Raw genomic sequence first — 20715 nt, 5'->3', positions numbered from 1 at the left:
TATATATTTTTTAAGTTTGACTTCTTCAAAGGAAGACCTTCCGCCCTTCTCAGACTGAACCATCTCTATAATGCAGTCATTAAAGATTCAGTAGTACCTTTTAAGTCCATGTTAGGAAATTCAAATTTTTCAATTTAGTAAAGTTGTGTCTCTTTTTCAAGTACTGTACTACTCATTTTTGAAGGTCTTCCAGGATTTCCAGTGGTTTCTCACTGGAAGAGAGCAAGAGCCAGAATGTGTTGTTGTAATTGAAGATCTCGGTGCGGCAGGACCGCGCACGCTCTATGGCTGAACTGTCTACAAGGGTAAAACCGTCACGTAGACGGAGAAGGAGCCCCTCAGGTGACCAGTGCTGCTTCTGTTGTGCTGCTGGAGTCCTTTTTGAGCACGGCTTGGTTATTACTCCTGTTTATTTGTTTCTTTGTTAGGGATTGGAACTGAAGCTGGAGTCCCTGATCTCCAAGGGCTTAGAGCTTTTAAATGTTGAAGGTTGAACTTCCTCGTCAGGCTGAGCTAAATTGCAGCATACTTTGAAATCTGCATCAAGATCTCGACGTTTTTAAATGGCTGCTTCTCTATTTAATGTTAGAGAAGGAAAAATCTAAGCCTCTGAGTGGATTCATAGTCACACTTTAATTAATCATATTTTTACAACATGCTGCCAGCAACTGTCAGGAGCAAGGAGATGCCTCTAATCCAAATTCACAACAAAAAATAAATGCACTAGAACTATCCCCAGCCAATAAACAGACTCATCCTTTAAGAAATAACACCCTTCCTGCAAATCAAACCAAGAAAAACTGATGCAAAGCAGATTTCTTCCACTCCCAGTCCTGGTCCAACAAGGTCCGTTTGTAAGCAGGAACGAGCGCCAGCAGCAGTGCGCTCCAGGGGCTGCAGATGAGCACAAGTGGGAGTGGAGGTGATGAAAAGGAAAACGCGTTGGCAAGGAAATGGGTTGGGGTTTCAGCCTTCCCCGGGGGTCACTCTGAAAAGCAAAGGGTGCGGTGGGGAGCGAGAACAGGAACAGGATCTTGGAAAGGTCTGACACATTTTGAAATCCCATCTTAGGCTACAGTGAACTAAAGAAATTCATTGGCCGTTAGGTACGTGGGGATGGAAATAACCCCTCTGTGGCCGCAAGTGGGGCTGTGCGTTTCTCGGGACAAGCACTTCGTAAAAAAAGAAAAATGGAGCAACCCCAGAGCAACCGAGGCTCTTGGAGAGAGGCAGGGCAGAGCTGGCAGAGCAGTGGCTGGTGCCACGCTCTGGATGATGGGTTTCAGAAATGCACAGGAAATGAGAAGCACCTCGCTTCCCTTCCTGTGCTGGCCTAGCACACAAAGGAAAAGTACTGACTTGGTAAATGAGGAGGAGGACATTTTTCTGCGATCGACAGGGTGTGTTTGGCTTCCCTGTACTCTGGGGTTGCATTTTTTTCTTCCCTTGCTAGTTTTCAAGCAGTTGTTTTGAGAGTAGTTCGCTGCTCATCTCTAAATAAGGCATTCCTCTTGCTGTTTAATTCCTTCTTACTGATAAGAGCGACTCAGGGTGAGCACAAGGCAGCTGGGAAAGCAGGGTTAGGAGAGAGGTCTGTGAGACCAGCCGAATGCCCGTTACTTCTTTTCCCTTTGAGGCATCTGCGGAGTTACGTGGGGTGCTGGGGTTCCCCGTGGGTCAGGGTGGGATGAGCTGCCCCCAACACAATGCACGTAGCAGGGCGCTTCCCAACGTTGGTCCTCCGAGCCCCGCACTCCCAGGGGGGGGCCACAGGTTGGTGTAGGTGGGAAGAGCTGGAGCGCGCGCCCCAGCCTCCGAGCGGGGTGATGGAGGGGAGCGGGTGCGGCAGCCTGTGGGCAGCCCGGGGGGGGAATGCCGGCAGACAAGGAGGGAGGACAGGACGATGAAGGCAGCTTCTTCAGCACCGGCAGCTAGCCGGTGCCAAGGGTTGGTGACACCCCCGTCTGTCTCAGCCGGTATTAACGGTGCGAGAGGAGGGGAACTGGAGGGATGGAGCAGGCCGTGTGCTGAACGAAAGGGGGCATGACGCCTGGATCCAGCCAGGACGGGCTGCAGAGAGGGGTGGGCGAATTGCTTTGTATGTTGACCACAAAGAGGGACGTTACCATCGTCCATGACTGTAACTCTTCTGTGACTAAGCACAAGTTACCTCTCTCCAGGGCTTTCACGAGTGCTAAAGCCTAATTAAACCACGTTGAAAGCAGCGTCCCCAGGGCTGCCTGTGAAAACACACTGACCTTCTCCGGCATGTGTTGGCACCATCACTGTAACCCAGTGCTCCTCCTCCTGTTTTGTCGGGGTGCCCGGTACCCCTGCCCCGCAGGCCCTAGGTCTGAGCACCGCTGGGTGTTCTGCCCCCGGGGGCAGCCAGCAGCCGCCGCTGAGCTTGTGGCTCCCTCTGGGCTTTGTGCACATCCCCGGGACACTGCAAAGCTGGCAGTCCCCAGAGCTCGTCCTCTTAGACTTTTCCTTTGGTGCCTGTCACTGCCACTGGCCTCTCAATGTACTCCAGAAACCCTGAGATACGCTTTTTCTCCCTCTTCCGGAGTGGTTTCATATATTATTTATTAATGACATTCAGAGGACACAGCAGTGACAGATTCTGTTACGATGACTGCAGTAAAACTCCACACTTATACACGAAGCTACTGGGAAGCTAGGGCATTGTTAGGGACTCTGGGGTTAACTCAGTGTAGCCGTGGTCTTCCTTGTCTTAGGGGGATATATTTATGTGAATTTCTAAAAAATGATGAGGCAGGGATTAAATTGGGGTGCAGCCAGGGGCCTTTGAAGCTTTGATATTGGGTGTGTGTCTGGGAGACTAATCCTAGCCATGGTAGACTCAGACGTCTGTACGGACCGTGCAGGCTGTGGTTCACCATCCCGAACACCCAGCTCGTTCGCAGACTTCAGATGCTTTGTTTCAGAGAGCAGCTCTCCTGCAACGCCAGTCTTGGCCCGAGTAGCGGGGCCGCTCCCCTTGCAAAGCCGCAGGGTGCCCGTGCTCAGAGCGGTCCCGGGGGACCGGGAGGGGTGCACGTGGGCTGCTGAACCTCTATCAGCAGGCACGAGGCCGGCTGGCAAGGCAGCGTGTGTTGTGCGTGCTGGAGCAGTTGTTCAGCCTTCCAGAACCTGCCGTGCTTCATATCAATGCTAACAGCATCCCTGATTTTCGTAAAATTACATTTTTATAACTTTGAAATGCTTTGAGTTTTTGCTAGTCAAAAGCCATTTTATTTCCTTCGTTCCTTCTATTTTTCCCATTTTTGTGTAATGAAAAGGTTGTAAAATGTTTTGAAATTAAGTCATAGAATAGGTAGAGAGGGAAAAAAACCCTACATTGTCAATGAAAATAGCAAAAACAAATTTTTAAGACTTTTCGTCCAGTTTTAGAAGTAAGCATCCTAATCTCTTTGACAGTGAAATATGCACAGAGAGTGAGGATATTGGTAAGCTTTTGGTTCTTCTTCTTATTGCTTATTTAGCCTTTGATGGTGTGGTAACAGCGGTGTCAAACGGAAAGCTTGCTCTGCATTTTCCCCCACAAAGAGCAGCTCTCCCCGGTCAGGGGTACGTGAGTCGTATTTAACCCCGAGAGAACAGTGCACGGAAAGACACTGCCGGCAACGTTCCCTGTGAGAACTTGTCCAGCGCAGAGAATTTCAAAGCCCTGGGCTGTCCCCTGGGGCCAGGCTGCCCCAGCCGCTCTGTGCCTGTGTCCGGGGCGCGGAGCTGGGCCGTTTCTCCTCCCGGAGCTGGAGCTGGGCGCTGACCACGTCTGCGCAGCCTGGTGGGCCTGGCTCCCTGGTGTCTGGGCAGGGGAGAGGGGCAGCCGCTGGAAGGGAGCGCTCCTGCGGCCTTTCCCCCGACTGGCAGCGCTGCGGGCGGCAGGACTCTCACCTCTTGCCATTTAGAAAATCATCTTTTACCTGCTCCAGTTGCCCCCTATTTGTCTTTTCCCGTGAGGCTGCAGTTTAATGAGTGCAGAAACATCCATAAACTTTAAAATCTCAAATGGAATTTGAAGCCAGTGCCTTGCCTTTCAGGTATAAGGATACCCGTAAAAGATCCAGGTGACCTTTAGAATATTTCCTTGTTGTTAAATTAACCCTGGCTTGTACAAAAGTAAAGATTTTGTGTGTCCTGTTTTCAGGATGAGGATGTTCCTAGGTTTGCTTTATATATCTCCTAAGCTATGTACCCGTGTCAGTTATGTTTTCTAATTGGTTTCCTTGTCTGAGGACTTCTTCCTGTCTGACTTTCAGCGCCGGCCGTGTCAGCTCCCGTTAGAAATACCGAGTCAGGCACACACCACGTCTCCTTGAACAGCTTTACCTTGCAGCGGAGAGCAGCGCAGTATCCCGATGCCGGCAGGCGTTGCCGGGAGCAGGTACAGCTGCTCTTACCGGTGTCCCAGCAGCAGGTTTGTGCAGAGCAGATGAATTCACCCCTGTGCGGTGCTGAGGCCGCAGCTCTGGCGAGTCCGGGCTGTGCACCGCTCCCCCTCGCTGCCTTCTGCGAGCGCAAGTTGCATAAATTGTCCGGTTGAATACAGGTGGGAATCGGGACACACCGCATGCAGGGGAAAACTGCAGCCACCGCCTGCGTGCCCCTGCCTCGCCGGCTGTCCGGGGAGTCTGCCCGGGATAACAGCCTGAGCTGTAGTCAGTAAGATGAAGGAAAACGCAAAGTGCCTGTAGCTGCCTGCTCTGACTCTTTTGACAGACGTTTTGAGCTCCAGCAGTTGCTGGTAGAGGAGGGCTGGGCCCTCAGAGCACCCCCGTGCCCGCGCTGGCTGCGTGCTGAGCTCCCTGCCCTGGCTCGGCGAGCATGCCGGCACGCCAACACTCGTGCCAAAAGCCTGGTGGTGCGCGGGTTGCCCGAGGTGGGGCCTTCCCCGTCCTCCCCTTCAGTGGCTCGCATCCTTCCTCTCCCCTGCCCCTGAAGCTGTGGGGATGGGAATGGGCGGCGGATGTGAACCAGCTCGTTTGGTTCTGCGGGTCCTCTCTGGGCATTTTTAAACCTTGCAAACCCAGGTGTGCTGTGACCGAAACAGCCTGGTGGAACAGCGGGCGGGGAGAGGGCAGGTGTGAGGAGGACTTGTTCGCGAAGTCAAGACGGAGGGGCTGCAGTGCAGAGCCTGCCCTGCCACGGCTTTTACTTCATTTGCACCTGTGGGTACCTGTCACAACGTTTCTGCGGAGAGCATTTCACCTTATTAGCCTGTATTGTTAATGGCAGAAAGTCCTGTCAGTTTCTATCTATTGTTTCCTGCCAAGTGCTTTAAACAATCAGAGCTGAATTATACAGCGATTTCCTTAAGCACCCAGGCGGCAGCCCGCTGATAGCCGCTCACTTGCAGGGGATTAAAATAACGAAGTCTGGAGGCGGGCGGCAGGTTAAGGAGCTCCCCTCGCGTGCAGCAGCGAGGTTCGCGCCCCCCAGACCCCGTTGCCTGCTGCTGGCTGCCCAGCTCTTTGCAAGGTGAGTACTGGGAGGTGGTACAGCCTGTTCCAGGCCACACAGCTCTCAAGGCTGCCGAGCCATTCCCATCAGGATCAGAGGTTTTTCCGTGGGGACACAAAGATTTGTTCACCGTCTCAGCCCAAGGGATCGGAGGAGCCCGTTGGCCTTGATGCAGCCAGGTGCTTCTCTTCAGGGGGGCATTATGCTGGTGCCCAAGTGTTTGGCTAACTAGAGGAGACCTCATTGTGAGAAATTTTAAAGGCACATTTACAGCTTAAGTCTACCTCTCAAAGAAGACTGGCTGGCAGAAATAAAGGGGATGACAGACCGAGGCACGCAGAGTCGTCTCAGGGTTTTTAAAACTTAAGGTCATCGCTCTCAGCCTTGGCTCCCGCAAGCTAGGCATGCAGATGCTGATGCAGGGACATAAATAAGCGGCCTACTTTTCTGGGATGCTGAATCCATTAAAATCAATGGAAGTTCTGCATCTCCCACTAAAATGTCACTTACTTTGCTAGCTAATTTTAGGTACCCAAATACAGAAACTTTGATCTAACAGCAGATTTTTAAAACACCGCTGATTTTTTGCCATGCTTCTGGGACACCAAAGCGCGTGGCATGTGGCTGATGCCTGGCGTTCGGGCTGGGAGCTTGGGCTGAGCCCTGCCCAAAGGCTTCGCCCGCAGGGCCGCAGAGCAGGAGGGAAGGAGGATGGACGTCGGCAGCAGGAGGTTCATGGGCAGCTGCCCTCTGGCAGTCAGCAGCCTAGGCTGAGGGCAAATTGAAAGGACCAGGCCAAACGACGAGTCGAAGCACGCCGTACAAATCTCTCCCTGGGATCGGCAGCTCCAGCGAAGGCATTTTTGAAGCTGGGGCAGATACAATCTGTGTGCTGTCCCTCGCAGTGAAGCTGCCAGGTCATGACTTGTTTTCTTGCTGGGTCTGAACAGTGCTGTTAATGTCAGTGTGGTCTTGGTAAAATGAAGTGAGAGATTTGTCATGTGCTTTAGTCTTTACTTTTATAGCACTACATATAAAAAAGGAGAGAGACAAATGTCCTTTTGTCCTGCGAGGGCATTGATTTTCATTGCCTGCACTGGTGTGCCTGGTAGCTGCTTGGGCCTCTGCTTTGTTTGGCAGGACATTAAGTCTGAAAGTCAACATCTAGGACTTTTCTTGTAATGCATCCTCTGTCCTGAAACAGAGCTCTGCTATTCAGTGTGTGCCTTGCATTCAATCACGAGTTCGTGCTGCCGCTCTGATCGTGGCACAGGTACCCCTTCTAAAGGCTCTCAGGCTACCAGACTTGTCTGGCATCACCTCCAGGTTGCCTTTCCCTTTGCTTTTCCAGCCTCAATGTATTTTCCCCAGCGTGTGTCTTGAGCTCCTAAGCAGCATTCAGTCATTTCCCCATTTTCTTTATTTCCTTACCTGCCTCTGGGTTTTATGTCATCTTTGTCCTTTTTTTTTTTTTCCTGACAATGTCTTGCCTTTTCCTGCTCGCAAGCACCGCCTGTGAACAGCAAAGGCCATTAACACCATGTAGCAAGGTACTCATTTGCTGCTGCAAAAAATTCTCTATTGGTGAAAGGCTTTACTGATGTCAGCACTAAAAGTTTTCAGCAAATTCTTAATTTACTAAGTACTTCCAGATTAAGGAAGAGCACGGAATGGCTTACATTCACGAAACATTCAAAGGCCAGAGGGACTGTGCAAAGAAGTATTCATTTGAATACAATTATTTTTCAAGAGAACAAAAAAAAAAATCCCTTTTTTTTTTAAACTGGGTCAACAGTACATCTGCAGCACTCAGCCATTTTACATATGACACGATCACCCACTCTGTTTATCTTTAGGCAATATGCTCTTGCAAACTGCCAATTAATTGCATATTTGGTGCCTGCTCTCTCCCAGCATCCTGGATAAACACAGCGAAGCCAATCAGAGGGAGCTGCTCTTGGCTGCGAGGGGAAGGAAATCTGTCATTGTCTCAGCCTTGTTATCTGCAACCACGGCAGACTTTTAGCAGCGTTCTGCTTGTAAACACCCTCTTTAGACACCTTCTGATTTACATAGATGGCGTGTCAGCCATTGTCTAGGCACTACCTGAAGATTTCTAAATAATTGCTTTCCAAAATATTAGATGCAGATTGTCCTTGATAAGACAAGCGCCATCAGCAGCACTAGGAAAATGTGGTAAGCAAAGTCCTCAAAATGAAAAGGTAAAGCCAATTCCAAAGTAGGGTAAGAGAGAGGAGAGGGGAGCAAAGGATTTCGGGGTTCGGTGTGTAGGTGGCCCTGCTCAGGGAGTCCTGGGAATTTGGGCTGGACTGCTGGGTGCAAGGTTTGAGGGACAGGTCGGGCTGTGGCACAGCCCTTTCAGAAAGCTGGAATCTGTTGTTGTTAGCCCAGGGGCACATTCTTCTCCTCTGCTCTAGGCTGGAAGTATTTCCTACTCTGTGCGAGACTCGTTTTCTTTAAATCTAGTCTGGATAAAACAATAAACCTTAGGGAATGATCTCCATTGCACACAGGGTTTTCTGATCGGCCATATTCTTCCTTTCTGTCTCCAATCCCTCTGACTGCTGAAATACCGCAAGAATGCACTGGAGGGATGATCCCGCAATGGGTTTGGATGCGCACTCACTACGGCCTAGCAGGTCTTCTCTTTCTTTATTTCTACCATGCTCTAAAAGTAAGTGGCTTAAAGAGAGGCTCAGCTGAATCTACAGGGGCTACAGATAGCCAGGACAAAATCTTCTCCCAGGGCAATGCTCAAGAGGATTTCAAAACTGCCATCTTGACATTGAGTTATTGTAAATTAACTCTTGCTTCCAGGCAAAGAGTGATGAATGGTCTGAAATGAAGAGATAAGTGTGCGTATGGATTCGTTCTCCCAGGCTCCCGTGGACCTTCTGTGGTGCTAGCAGATGGGAATAATTCCTAAAGCGGGGAATGTTTGATGCTGGGTCAATTCTTATTTTATTATGCCGATGTGCATAGAGTGGAATTAGTTTGAACTTACACCAGCGTAACATAGGAGAAAAGCAAGCGCCTTGTGTCTTTTAACAGTGCGGACTCGTTTTTTTTTCTTGTTGTTTTGTTTTTGTTTGTTTGTTTGTTTGTTTTTTGGCCTAGCTGTTCTTTTTCACCAGCCTCAGCTTAGGCTGTCCATGATTTAATCCCATTATTTAATATTTGCCTACCAGTCGTGCCGTAAGGCCGTAGGGAAGATGCGTTGTGACGTGCCTGCCTGCCAGTCTGAGAGCTCGTCCAGCCTGGTGTCAGCAGGAAAAATGGGAAATGGGAGGCGTGCAGCTAGGCTGCGATGGCTGCTGCACAGTCAGGGCCTGCTCCTGGTGAAGCAAGGAGGATGTGAGCACTGGACTTCAGTGGAAGTGGGATTTGGCCTGCAGACAGCCAACACATGATTCATCGTGGGTATTGCAAAAAGGGTTTCGTTTCTTGTCTCCCGGATTTGGATACGACGGGATTTCTGGTGCAAGAACAGGCTGCGAGGAGTGGATGTCCACACGTCCTGAGAGCCAGCTGTGCAAATTGCACGTGGTACATTGGGGAGATGCCTGTTTGCGTCGCAGTGACAGTGAGATAGTGTTGGGATCGTGCACAAGTCACAGCCAAGCTGCTAGCACATCTTTGGGACATGGAACAGAGATGGAATAGAAAACATCCTTGCTGTTCTGCCCCTCCACATACTTGTTTCAGCAAGCACACGCTCAGAAGAATGCCACATCCTTCCTCAGTGCCCCTCTGGAGCACGGGAAGCCCTGGTTTGTGGCAGGTGCTCCTGGTTCCCTTTCCCGTTAACTCAGGGAACGGCACAAAGAGATGAAATAGATAACGCAACAGTTCCCGCTGCTCGTGGGCACACCGGAGCAGGGAATTTAAACATTTGCCCTCAGAAATGTCACTGCTTCAAGCAGCTTGTGTTTCGGGAAAGGGCAAGGCGTGGGGAGTTGTGGGAACTCAACCAAAACGTTCTTTTTTTTTTTCTTCTTTTATTTCTGTAATTTGTCAGAATTTTCTAATTGACAGGGTGAAGTAAAACCTGCTGGACTGAGGCTGCCCTCCAGGTCATTGTACAGAATTGTGCTACGGGTGTGTGGTGGAGACGAGATATATTTGTTGCTGTCAGGGACTACAGTTTATTATCTAGACGGGCAGTGGCTAATAATGGCAGTTTAAATTTCAAGAGGATTTGAGGAAAATGTCCTTTAATTCCCATATGCCTGCATTGTGGACTTATTCCTCCATGCCTGCACTTTTTTTATATATATATAATTTTAAATGTGCATTGTAAATACTGATAGAAGGAGACTGCAAGCTAAGCCAACAGCGTTTATAGTTCCAGCTTTAAAGATGAACTGCCTGCAGGAAGTAATAACGAGCAGGGCTGCCCGGAGCAGCTGCCCGTGAAGGACTCCAGCGGCGGCAGTGACGGCGGCGGGCAGCGCACCCCGGGCACGGCTCGGAAGCGGGCACTGCTCTGCTGCCCCCGGCATCGCCCGGCCCCGTCCAGGCCTGGCCGGTGCCTCCCGAAGGGCTGCCGAGAGCTTCGGAGCGCCCAGGAGCCTGCTGCTGAGTACATGGAGAGGAAATCCTAAACTTCATCAGAGGCGTAGACCGAGGAGCCTGTGCTTATGCGCGAGCTCTCTCCCTTCTTTCCGGTACGTTAGCTGTATTGCACTAATTATATACGTGAGAGAAGCGTGCTGGATGAAGTTTAATTAGGAATGAGCTGCTTTGTCATGTAAACCCCGAGTGCAGCGCGGTTTGCTCAGCCTGGATCCCCGCCAGCACCTGCGGGAGCGCCCAGGCAGCGGGAAGGGGCTGGGAGCAGGGAGCAGATGCCTCCTCCAGAGCTGCGAGCCTCAAGGAAGGGCTTGAATTACAAAGGAAGGGAAGGGGCTGAGCTTCCCTCCCCCCCACCTCCCGTCACAAAGGGCAATAGTCAGTTTACTTTAATAATCCCACTATCAGCTGCAGAGGAAGTCTCGCAGTCCGGGAGTCTGCAAGCAGCTCGGAGCCAGCTGGGTAGCACGGGGCGAGCCGTGGCCGAGGGAGGGCACCGCCGAGGATGGACTCGCGCTGCTCACCAAGGAGCTGACTTTCCCAGGGATCCCAGAACCGCTTTTCTATCCCGATCTTATTTTTCTGTCCTGTGAAGGCTTTGGTAAGTGTCCAGTAGCTTTTCGCTTACCTTTCATTTCTGTGGTCACTAGGACTTGCCAAATTGCAATGGAACTGCAGTGGCGAAGCATTTCCCGCACCTTCGTGAGCTTGCTCTGGAAGTGGATGATCCAGATTTGAAAAGCTGGACCTTTAAAATCTTTTGAATTCATACACTGCTTTAAAAAAAAAGCCAGGAAGCAGATATGGAGAAAACAGACTTGCCAGTGCATTGTTTCAGCTGGTGGGGACTGCTGGGGCTGCGGCATCGTGCAGTGTGTTGGATTTTTGAACGTTGGACTGCTCTGAGCAGAGCTCTCCCGAGGTCTGTTGGTTGGTTCAGCCGTGCAGATGTTTGTGCTGCTTCCTGTGAAAGCTGCCGGTGGGGGTCGAGGCAGCTGCGCCTGCAGCCAACCTCTGCGTTCAATCAGCCGCCAAGGAGCGGCGCGTTCAGCGCCTTCTCTGGACGCTCGTGGGGAGAGAGAAAGATGCAGGAATCGAGTGGTAAAGCGGTTTGCTCGCATGGCGTTTGCTCTGGGCCCTGAAACTTGTGGAAGCACGGCGTGCAGCAGGCGATTCCCTCACACCCGCAGGGAGGGCAGCAGGCAGCGGGACCACGGCGTTGCGTACAGGATTAACGTTTTTTTCAAAGAGAATGTAGAAGTTCTGTATGACTGTAAAAAAAAAAAAAAGAATCGGCCATGGACTAGGGCAGGGTGTGTTTGCAAGCGGTCCCGGGTGTGTGTAGGCGGCTGTGTACGTGGTGAGAGTACCGGATAGCTAACTTTAAAGGGAGATGTATGAGATCTTATGTAATTTATGAAACCGAGCGTCCTTTCCCGATGTCCGTGCTGTGAGCCTGAAAAGGCTAACCCTGAAATGATTTTAAAGCTGTCTTTGTTAGTCATCCTTTCTGCAATTTGTTTCTTTTCATGTTCCGTTTTGAGTAAAAGGAGCCAGGCTGGTTCCTCTCCCCTCTCCACTCCTCCTCTATTGTTAGGCTCTCCCAGCTTCCCCTACAATTGTCCAGCTCTGCTCTTTTCTGAGCCTGGCAGAAAAGGATTTTGTTGAAAAGGAAAGAAAGAAAGTATTTCAGAGTAAAGTCTGGCAAGCATTTGTGTCCTCATTAGGCTCCAGGCACACTTCCTCCCTCCCATCTCTTTTTCCCTACAAGTAGCAGGGTGACAAGCATTGCTTGCGATGCCTTCGGCGGCAGCAGAATTCCCCCTTACCCTTTGGACCGCTCGCCGTTCAATAAACTCAGCAAATAATAATGGCAGCTAGAAAACGAAGCGTGTTACGTACCCCAGGGAGCAGGTACCTGTAGCTGTGGCAGAGATTTTGGTAAGGCAGCCTCGGTCAGCCCCCGGGGCTGGAGGCCGGGACGCTGAGCATCCTCCCGAGGCGGGGTCGGGCAGCGCGGCTGCAGGACGGGCGTGAGGAAAGCGGTGTGCAGCGAGGGGGAAAGGTCAAGGTGCGTCTGTGCTTGTCCTCATTAAATCGTAGCGTAATGTAGCAGACCGTAATTAACGGTCATGCTGATGCTCAGAGGTAAGCCGATACGATTCTCCTCGCTTCCTTCTGATTCCCAGCCGTCATTTCGGTCTTTTTCGTCTGACGAGCAGAGATGAGGCAGGGTTGGGGCTGGCTGTGCTCTGGGGGCTCCCAGCCCGCAGCACCGCGGCCCCGCGGCACGCTGACACCCCGCGCTGCCCCCACCGCCACGCCGCGGGCGGCAGGGGAGGCCCTGGGCATGGCGCCGTGCCTGCAGAAGGGGGCTGCCGCGGGGTGGTAAAACCAACACAGACTCCTGTGGGGCTGAGCCGCCTCCTGGGCCTCGTTAGCGACAATATTAGCACAGGAAGATGTGAACGGAGCGGGGGAAAAGCGGCGCTGTAGGCAACGGGGAGCCTCAGATCTGGGGGGAGCGGGGCCCGGCGAGCCCCCGTGTGTGGTGCTCCGCTGGCCACAGCCCTCGCGTGTCTGGCCTCTCGTCACAGCAGCTCACCGCGCCTTTGTGGCCACAGGGTGCGTATTTGGGAAGCCGGGAAGGTAGTGAGTGGGATGAGAAAGCACTCAGTAATTTTGTGAGCTTCCTTCTGCTGGAAGTGACAGGAAAAACACCTTTTCACATTTAAAAGGCTCCCTCGGCTCCCCTGGGTGTTGTACAGAAACACCCCCCTTCTCTGCTTCTCTTTGGCTTTCACCGTTTGAGACCTGCAATTTGATGACAGATTTAATAATACACGACAGAATTGTCATTTGTGCCGGGAAGAGCTATTCAAAGGAAAGTTGTATCACCTGGGATAACAAAACGTAAAGCCAATGATTTGTTCAGTCCCAGTTTTAGATGCTCGAGACCCAGTTTTTCAGACTTGTTGGGCACGGATGTCTGCTGGAGTCGAGTTAAATACCGGGCCTAAGCTGCCGGGTTCTCCACTTAGGGACCGTGCTGGCATATTTAGGCTTATTCATTCTTCACAGCTGAAGACCTGTCCCAGGAGGCTCTCCCCGGCTCAGGAGGTGCTCGGTGCCTGGCTGGGAGTGCAGTGGGGAGAGGGGCCACGCTGCCTGCTGCCCGGGAAGGAGCAGGATGCAGGTTGGGCTGCAGCCAGCAGGTTTACAGCAAGGACAATAAAACCAAGAACTAGGCTGATAAATGGTAAACGGGCTTTAACAAAGCCTCTGAGCAGTTGGCCATATCCTGCAGCGTGATTGACTAAGGTGCGGGTGGCAATGTTCCCCAGGGTGGTGCACGTGCTGCGGCTGTCCCGCGGGAGCGAGCAGAGCTCCAGCGGAGAGGCTCAGCTCAGCCTTTCCACCGCTTGCAGGACTGGTCTCCACAGAACAGAACATTTTCCAGCGATTTTTGTCCCAACAGCACGTTCCTCATCTTCCAGTCCCTCCCTGCAAGTCAGAGCACGGCCAGCTGCACGCCTTAGCAAACTCTCTGGTGAGGATGCTGGGGCCCGGGAAAGCGATACGAAGAGCACATACAAAGTGCTGAGGGCAGCAGTCAGGGCCTGATGAGCCCGTGGTCCTCAGCACGGCTTGTAAAGGTGGGCAGGAGCAGAGCGAGGGCATTCAGTTACATGGACCTGCCAAGGGAGAGAAAGGCAGATCGCCTGCAGCGCGGGAGCAGGGCTCTCCCAGGCAGGGAGATGCCTACCTCCGTTAGCCGGGCCCTCGTTTCTGTGTGTAGACGGCCACAGACTTGGCCGTGGGGAGCTCCTGAGGCGCGTGTCCTGACATTGCAGCTTCTCTGGGGAGCAGCTGGCAGCTGGGGAGGGCTCCAAGGAGCACCTGGAGCAGGGCTGCTGCGGTGCCGCAGCGTGCAGCCGGCTGAGACGACTGCGCCGAGCGAGCGCTGACACCTCGGAGCGGCTGGGTGTGTGCCTGGGTGCGTGTGCGTGTGTGTGTGTGTGTGCCTCTGTGCGTGTGCAGGCAGTCAGATACTGAGCCTGCGTCCTTGGTTCATCGGGGCTCCCCCAGTCAGACGGCATCAGTGGCTCGGGCTGCTTGCGCTCCGCTGGCGGTCCCCAGGTAGCTCTGCAGGACGCCTGCAGCACGAGGCAGCCTTCGCCAGCGTGCCCCCTCGGCCAGGACAACATCAATAAAAATGAGAATTTATGAGCTCTGTCATGTACAGCAAGCAAAGTGTCTTGCAACAAATTAATCACTGATTGCAGTGCAGTGCTGACCGGGAGCTTTCTGGTTCTCTCCTGGCATCGTTGCAAGGTTGTTAGTTACAAAACAAGTCTGATAAAGAGACCCTTGAATGCCAGCGCTTCTGTGTGCTGCTATCTGCTCACCAAACACGAGGCAGTGTTAGCCCAAAAGGTGTTTTTACTGCTCAAGTTGCCCCGGCTTTAGTCAGCAGATTGTACCAGCACTATCTCTGTGCTTGTCCGGTAATTTTGTGATCACATCTCAGTCTGCTTCCAGTTGGGGCTGAGGAGCTGGATGCTGCCAGTGTCTGCTGGAGGACCAAACTGCCCAGGAGCTCCTCTTCGGGCTTCAGTGAGAGGTTCCTGGGGACCAAAAGTCCATTGCCTTAAGCTCTGTTTCTTCATTTCCATGTTTACAGAGCAGCACCAACGCGGGGCTCAGCTCTACTCCCGGCTTTTAAAGCACTCCCAGGTCCTTTAAAGGGACTGTGCAACAGCAAAATGAGTTAAAAATGGCTCTTGGCTCCTGCACTGATGGCATTGTCAAGGCAGCTGACATCCTTTTCCCTGAGCTCTAGATAGCATCCTCCGGCTTTCTGTGTGAAGTCGTGTTCACCTGTCTGCGTGTGCGCAGAGACAGCTGTACGCGTATGTGCCTGACTTCTAAAATGTGAAGTAGGGAGGGCGTTGTGCGGTGGGAGCACAAAAACCTTGGTATAATTCAGACCTCTGTTAGCAGTATTTAGGAAGGAGATCTCAAAGCCTTTTTCAGACACGACCCCGCAGCAGCGTGCGCCCTCCTAGCAAGCAGGGAGAGGGCAGAGCAGCGGGCGGGTCTCTGTGGGGGCACGGGGAGAGCCGACCGAGGCTCCTGAGCATGGCCGGCTTTGGAGTCGGGTGCCGGCTCCGCGTTCCCCTGCTAGGCTGCTTCCCTTTCCCACCGGGAGAGGTTTTGCCCATTGTTCTCTAATTTGAGCAGACAGGAAAAAACCCGACTTTGAATTCTGTTGCCTTCCCTCTCCCCACAGCTGCCGCGAGCAATTGTCCCAGCGTTCCCATCCAGAGCCGCGCTCTTTGTTTTCCTCAGGGTGGCTCTGCGAGGTTATTGTTTTTGCAGTCATTTTATTCCTCCCTGACTGAGGCTAGACCGTTGTTTCCTCTTGACTCATGTCACCTGTTGATGGCCTCTTCCTGCCCGGCACATGAGCACGGAGCAGGGTGGGAGATGGAGGCGGTGGCAGGACCTCGGCGCTAACGAATGCTCGCGCGTTACAGCAGCCCCGCCAGACACCCCGCAGAGCAGGGAGCAGAGCTGCAGGGTTGGAGCCACGTGTTCTGCTGGCTGTCAGGGACACGTGCAAAGAGACCGGGGACAGGGAGATCTGCAGGGCACGTTGCCGTGCGTTTGGGATGTTTCGCCCCTGGGCACAGCAGACTTGCATCAGCTGGTCCCATCCTGGCGGGTTTGCTCACAGCTGCTGTGCCCAGGGACCCTGCAAGCACACACATCTCCTGCAGGCGGGTGCTGAGCACACACATCTCCTGCAGGCGGGTGCTGAGCACACACATCTCCTGCAGGCAGGTCCCGAGCACCACGTCAGACCCACCAGTCTGTGAGGCGTTGTCTCGAATGCTTGCTGGGTCCGTGGAACAACCTGCCAGCAGATTTGTTTTCGCTACAGGCTCCCTTTGGTTCATCAAGCTTGTCGCTTACTGTTGGTTTCTCCCTCCCCTTCCTATGTTCTTTTGTAAGAGTGCTCCCACGGCAGAGCTCGGAGGCTCGCTGTCGCTTTGCCCATGGTGGGTGCTGGCGGGTGACCCGGCCCCTCCGCACGGCGCGGAGCCCCTCCAGCGCCGTTAGCGCTGATGGCAATTGCCCAGGCGTCGCAGAGGGAGGAGGGCGTCCTGCGTCTCCGATGGCACATCGACGTGAAATTTCATCACCTAGGTTGCAGGAAAAATAAACTGTGGCCGGACTTAAAACACGGCGGTGAGGAGGAGTAAGGGAGAGAGCCTTTTATGAGCATTGAGAATATTTGTAGCTAAGCAACCAACATCAGCAGAAAGAATAAATCAAAAGTTTCAGGGCTCTGCCTGCCTGCCTTCAAGGGTCAGGAACTATATTTTCCCTCTGTTAACAAGATTGCCTTCCTCTGAAACATCAGCTATTAGCTACTGCTGGAGGCAGGATACCATATTAGATAGACCAGAGGCTTGTTCTGGGATGCTGCGCTGGAAACGTAAATGAAAGGACGGATGATAAGCATCTTGCCAAAGGCCATCAAGTGAGTCAGGCTTCCCGGTCGCTCGCAGGAAAATGCTTTTGGAAGAGTAATGTCAAATACATATAAAATATTTTCTAAATATTCTCGTGTAAGGTCTCCCGACAACTCTTGGAAGTAGCAGCTATAGACTGCTCCCGCTTAGCAGATGGCAGAAGTTAAGTGACTGGATGACTGCGGTGGTTTAGGTTTGAAATGGTGACTCTCTGCAGCTCTGCTCGTTCGATGTCTCCGTGCGGTTCCTGTTGCTTTGGGGCACCGATCCCAGCTGCTGTGATTGCAACACGGATCCGGGGCCTAGCAGTTAAAGTCACTGGGCTTCATTTTCTGAGTATCGGGCAGTGCTCTTCACCGGCTTGCACCAGAAAACCTAGAAGCGTGACATTTCACTTTAAAATATGTTTTATTTATAAAGAGGAATTTTCTCAGAAATGCCAATGGGAATGGCAGCAAATCAAATCCCAGCAGCAGTTTCTCAATGGAACTTCTTTTTTTAAATACCATCTTGTAACCTCAGGATATTTTCCATCTCTGCCTCTTTCCTCGTGCTTAGTCAAGAGCCAGCTAGAGATGATGCTGCGATCTTTACCCTGCCTGTCAGCCTCACTGATCGTCGAGAGAAGGGCTCTGACTGCCCTCTGCATGCGGGGAGATCCCCTCGGAGAGCTCCAGAGCCCAGCTGCTGGAGCCCCGAGCCCTGCCACGCACACCGCTGCCGTCGGTCCTGGCCCTAAATAGAGATAGTCCCTGATGGAGAGCCCCAGAGACCTCTGAGCCTCCACAGACACTCAAGTCGGTGTTAATTATAAGGCTGAGTATATTAAGGCCAGATCTCCTGGTATTTGTAGGGAGCTGTATTCCTACACCAGATTTATTATTTCAATGGGAGGAATGAACTGTAACGGGATAACCTGTGTGCTCGGGGCCTTCCAGGAGCCCTCCTCGTCCCGCTGGGGTGTCCGGGCGCTGTGCTCGTCGGTACGGCCGGCGAGGGGCTGTGCCCGAGCACATGGGGAGGTCTCAGCGCGAGGACGCTGCGTGCTGGCTGTGGGCACGGCTTCAAAGGCATTCAGCCCCACATACACCTTTGTAAATACATGGCTCTCTTCCTTGGCTCAGGGGAAAATTGTGTGATTTTGGTTTTCTTTTTCCTTTCTTTCTTTTTTTTAAGAAAAAAAGTCTTGGAATATTTAAAGACGATTTGGTTCCTCACTCATGCAATATTTATGTGTAAGGTATAACTGCATGTATGCCAAGTTAGCTTTTCAAAGGGACTGTCCACATATTTTAGCACTTTATATGGCATTTTCCCCACTGTGCACTGGGCATTTCCCCCAATGCCCACTGTGGCATCGGGCATTTCAGAGGAGTGAAAGTGTCTCAAGTTTTATGGATTTGTGCTCTTATTTGTATGTTGATCTCTGTGCAGAGCATCCTTTTAAAGACAACGAAAAACACAACTTTGGGGAGGAAAAGGCTCTTTTTTCTCACGTTTACTGATAGAGCTGCAAGGCTGGCCAGTGGTGGCTGGGGTTACTGGGCTGTGAAAAGCACTTGGCTGTTCGGAGCAGGGGGTGTTTGTGCCCGTTAGCACCGGGGCTCGCGGGAGCTCAGCCGGCTGCGGGGTCCCTTTGGGCCCGGTCCCACCGCGGGGCTCGGGGCGGCAGCGCGAGCTGCAGGGACGAAGTGGCTGCTGGCTGTGCTTGGCTGTAACGCTGTGCCGCCACCGCAGCAAACGGTTTGGGGGCCATCGTTAGCGTTAACACTCCTTCAGGACGTGTTCGATTTTTCACGGTAGTGAAACCGTCACTTTTGGAAGTCAGGCAAACAGGTTTTGAAGCGGCACCAACTATTTGGAAAGAAAAAAAATGGATTGGCGGGTGTGAGCAAGGTGTCCTGGAAAGAGAAGGTGCAGCTGGGGTTAATGCCCTTCTGCTCTGGAGCTGCATCGCCCTGGCTGGCTCCCCCTTATCCCAGCCCCCAGCTCTTTCAGAGCACTGCCCAGCGCCCCGAGGCACCGGCTGGGTTTCTGAAATGCTTCCACAACCACAGATAAGCACAAACAGTTGAAAACCAAATCCTCCAGCGCTCCCAGCCCTTTCCCCGCCTGCAGTGCCACGCGGGGAGCAGCGGGGAGAGCCGGGACGTGGTGCAGGGGCTCCGTTTAATGCACTCGTTTTAGCTTTCCTATTACATTTGATAGGCCTTTTTGTCCCTTGTCCACTCGATAGTATTTATTCTGTTGGCTCCTCTCCCTTTTTGGTCGCCTGTACGTCTCGTTCTGCAGGGAAGGCAGAGGGGACACCAACCGTCACCACACACGGACTACTCTGGTGACTTCTAAGCTGAGTAGTTTTCATCTTGGTGGTGCCCCCACGGTAACTGGTGTCATTTAGTAATTCATTCCTTGAGTTACAGCCAGGCACGTGGAGCAGCCCCAGCCTGCTGTTGCTACGTGCTGAGCGAACCCGTGCCTAAAGGACAGCTCTTTGTGGGGAAGGGTCTCAGGAGGTTAAAGAAAAACGCAGAGCGGTGAGGGACCGGCTGTCGTTCCCAGCAGAAGCAGCACTGGGCTGCTCAGACGCGCTGAGCTGGGCCGGCTTCGCCGAGACACCGCCATGCAGCTCCCTGAAGCCAGGGCCCTTCATGGGGGCTGCGGGGCCGGGGGGGCTGCACTAGGGCCGGGTCTTGGGGAGCTGGGGTCTGGGGCCACCGGGGCTGCTGCCACGCGGGGAGGGCACCGGGCGAGGGTGCTGGTCAGTGCCGGGAAGGTGCCGTTCGGGGCTTCTTGTAGCGTGGTTTCTGCGTCTCCTTCTGTGCCTTATAAATCCCTCCTTTTCATTATGTTACCGCTTTATTTTCTCTTCCAAAAATCGCACCCTCTTGTCTTTAGTTTAATTTTTACATTTAATGAAACAGCCCTGTAATTAAATGTTCTTCCACAATTCCCTGGGCAGAGCATCTCATGACAAGAAGCACCAATTTTATTATTATTACTAATGCAGAGTAATGAAACGCTTGAATCCTTATCAGGTGTAATTCAGGGGATTAATCATTTCAGTTGGCAGGAAAAGTTAGCTCCAGCATTTCCACCGAACCGATCTGATCGCTGTCCTCTCGCGTTCTTCACTTCATTCAGATCTTGCAGCTCCGTTGTTCTGGCCGAGAGCATCCAGCGCGTGTCATTGCATATACGTTAGTATGAGCGTCTGTGCGTTAGCACAGCGTGCCTGAATATACTTGGTTTTCTGGTTCACTGGGCAAACAGTTAGCAATAAACTAAATACTGAGAAAGCGAAAAGAGAACACTAGACTTCCGCTGTCTGTGAGGGCTGGCTCGGCAAACCCACCGAGCACCTCACAAAGAAAAGCAGACCGAGCCCTAAAAAGCTCTGAACTTGCCGAAATGCTTTCATGGAGAAATGTTTTTGCTTCTTCAATCTGAAGTACAAAAAAAGCAACTGAGTCTGAATCAGTCTGACAATCCCTCGCTTCCTTCTGACTTGGCCAGGCCACCAGGTAGGACGCTCTCCTTTCCTTCCCTGCCTCCTGCCCCAGGCTGGCCTCGTTAATTATTTCCAGGCTCAGCTGAAGGCGGAGGAAGGCGCCCGGGCAGCTGTGCGCCACCTGGGCGCTAGGAGCAAGGTTTCCCAAAGCCTGGACAGGTTCGGCTCCCAGCGCGGTGGTTTGGACATTGAGCCACCGTCAGACGAGGTCAGCGGGGTATCAGAGTCCGTGCCTGCTGCATCTCCTGCTCCGGGGCGCCTGAGCCTGGGCAAGCGAGTGGCAACTGCGGGCTGCCGGCAGCCAGAGACGTGCCTGCGTGAGGCGGGCCTCTCCTGCTGCCGGCGGTGCTGCACCGAGTGAGAGGGCAGAAGCCAAAGTCCTTTGGGAAACCAGAAACCAGTGTAAAGGTTAAAAGCAGCCATTGTTTGGTATTTGGAAGCCTCACATATAAAATTGCGCATCTCTGGCAGAGGACATCTGCAGCAGACGCAGACAGCCAGGGCATGTATTCGACGCCTCCCCAGGGAAGCAGCAGCAGTAGGAGGTGTGACTTGCGGAACCGACCCCACTCACTGCACCCC

At 52.7% G+C, this 20715-nt stretch overlaps 1 protein-coding gene across 14 annotated transcripts in view; it reads left to right on the top strand.

Moving 5' to 3' along the window:
- DAB2IP (DAB2 interacting protein) overlaps window positions 1–20715 on the top strand; it is a 224554-nt gene that overhangs the window by 136193 nt on the left and 67646 nt on the right. Inside the window, exons 1-3 of one of the 14 annotated variants that reach the window (XM_080562016.1) lie at window positions 4470–5505; window positions 9544–10175; window positions 10489–10681. The exons of 12 other annotated variants lie outside the window; for them this stretch is intronic. The gene's annotated coding sequence lies outside the window, so the exon portion shown is untranslated. Of the gene's footprint in view, window positions 1–4469; window positions 5506–9543; window positions 10176–10488; window positions 10682–20715 lie in introns of those variants that run through there. One more of the 14 variants, XM_080562018.1, reaches the window with a different exon arrangement.

This window comes from Anser brachyrhynchus (assembly GCF_964034855.1).
Source record: "Anser brachyrhynchus genome assembly, chromosome: 19".
Classification (NCBI taxonomy): domain Eukaryota; kingdom Metazoa; phylum Chordata; class Aves; order Anseriformes; family Anatidae; genus Anser; species Anser brachyrhynchus.
Note: the sequence above shows the minus strand (reverse complement) of the source record. Positions and strands in the feature narration are given on the sequence as shown.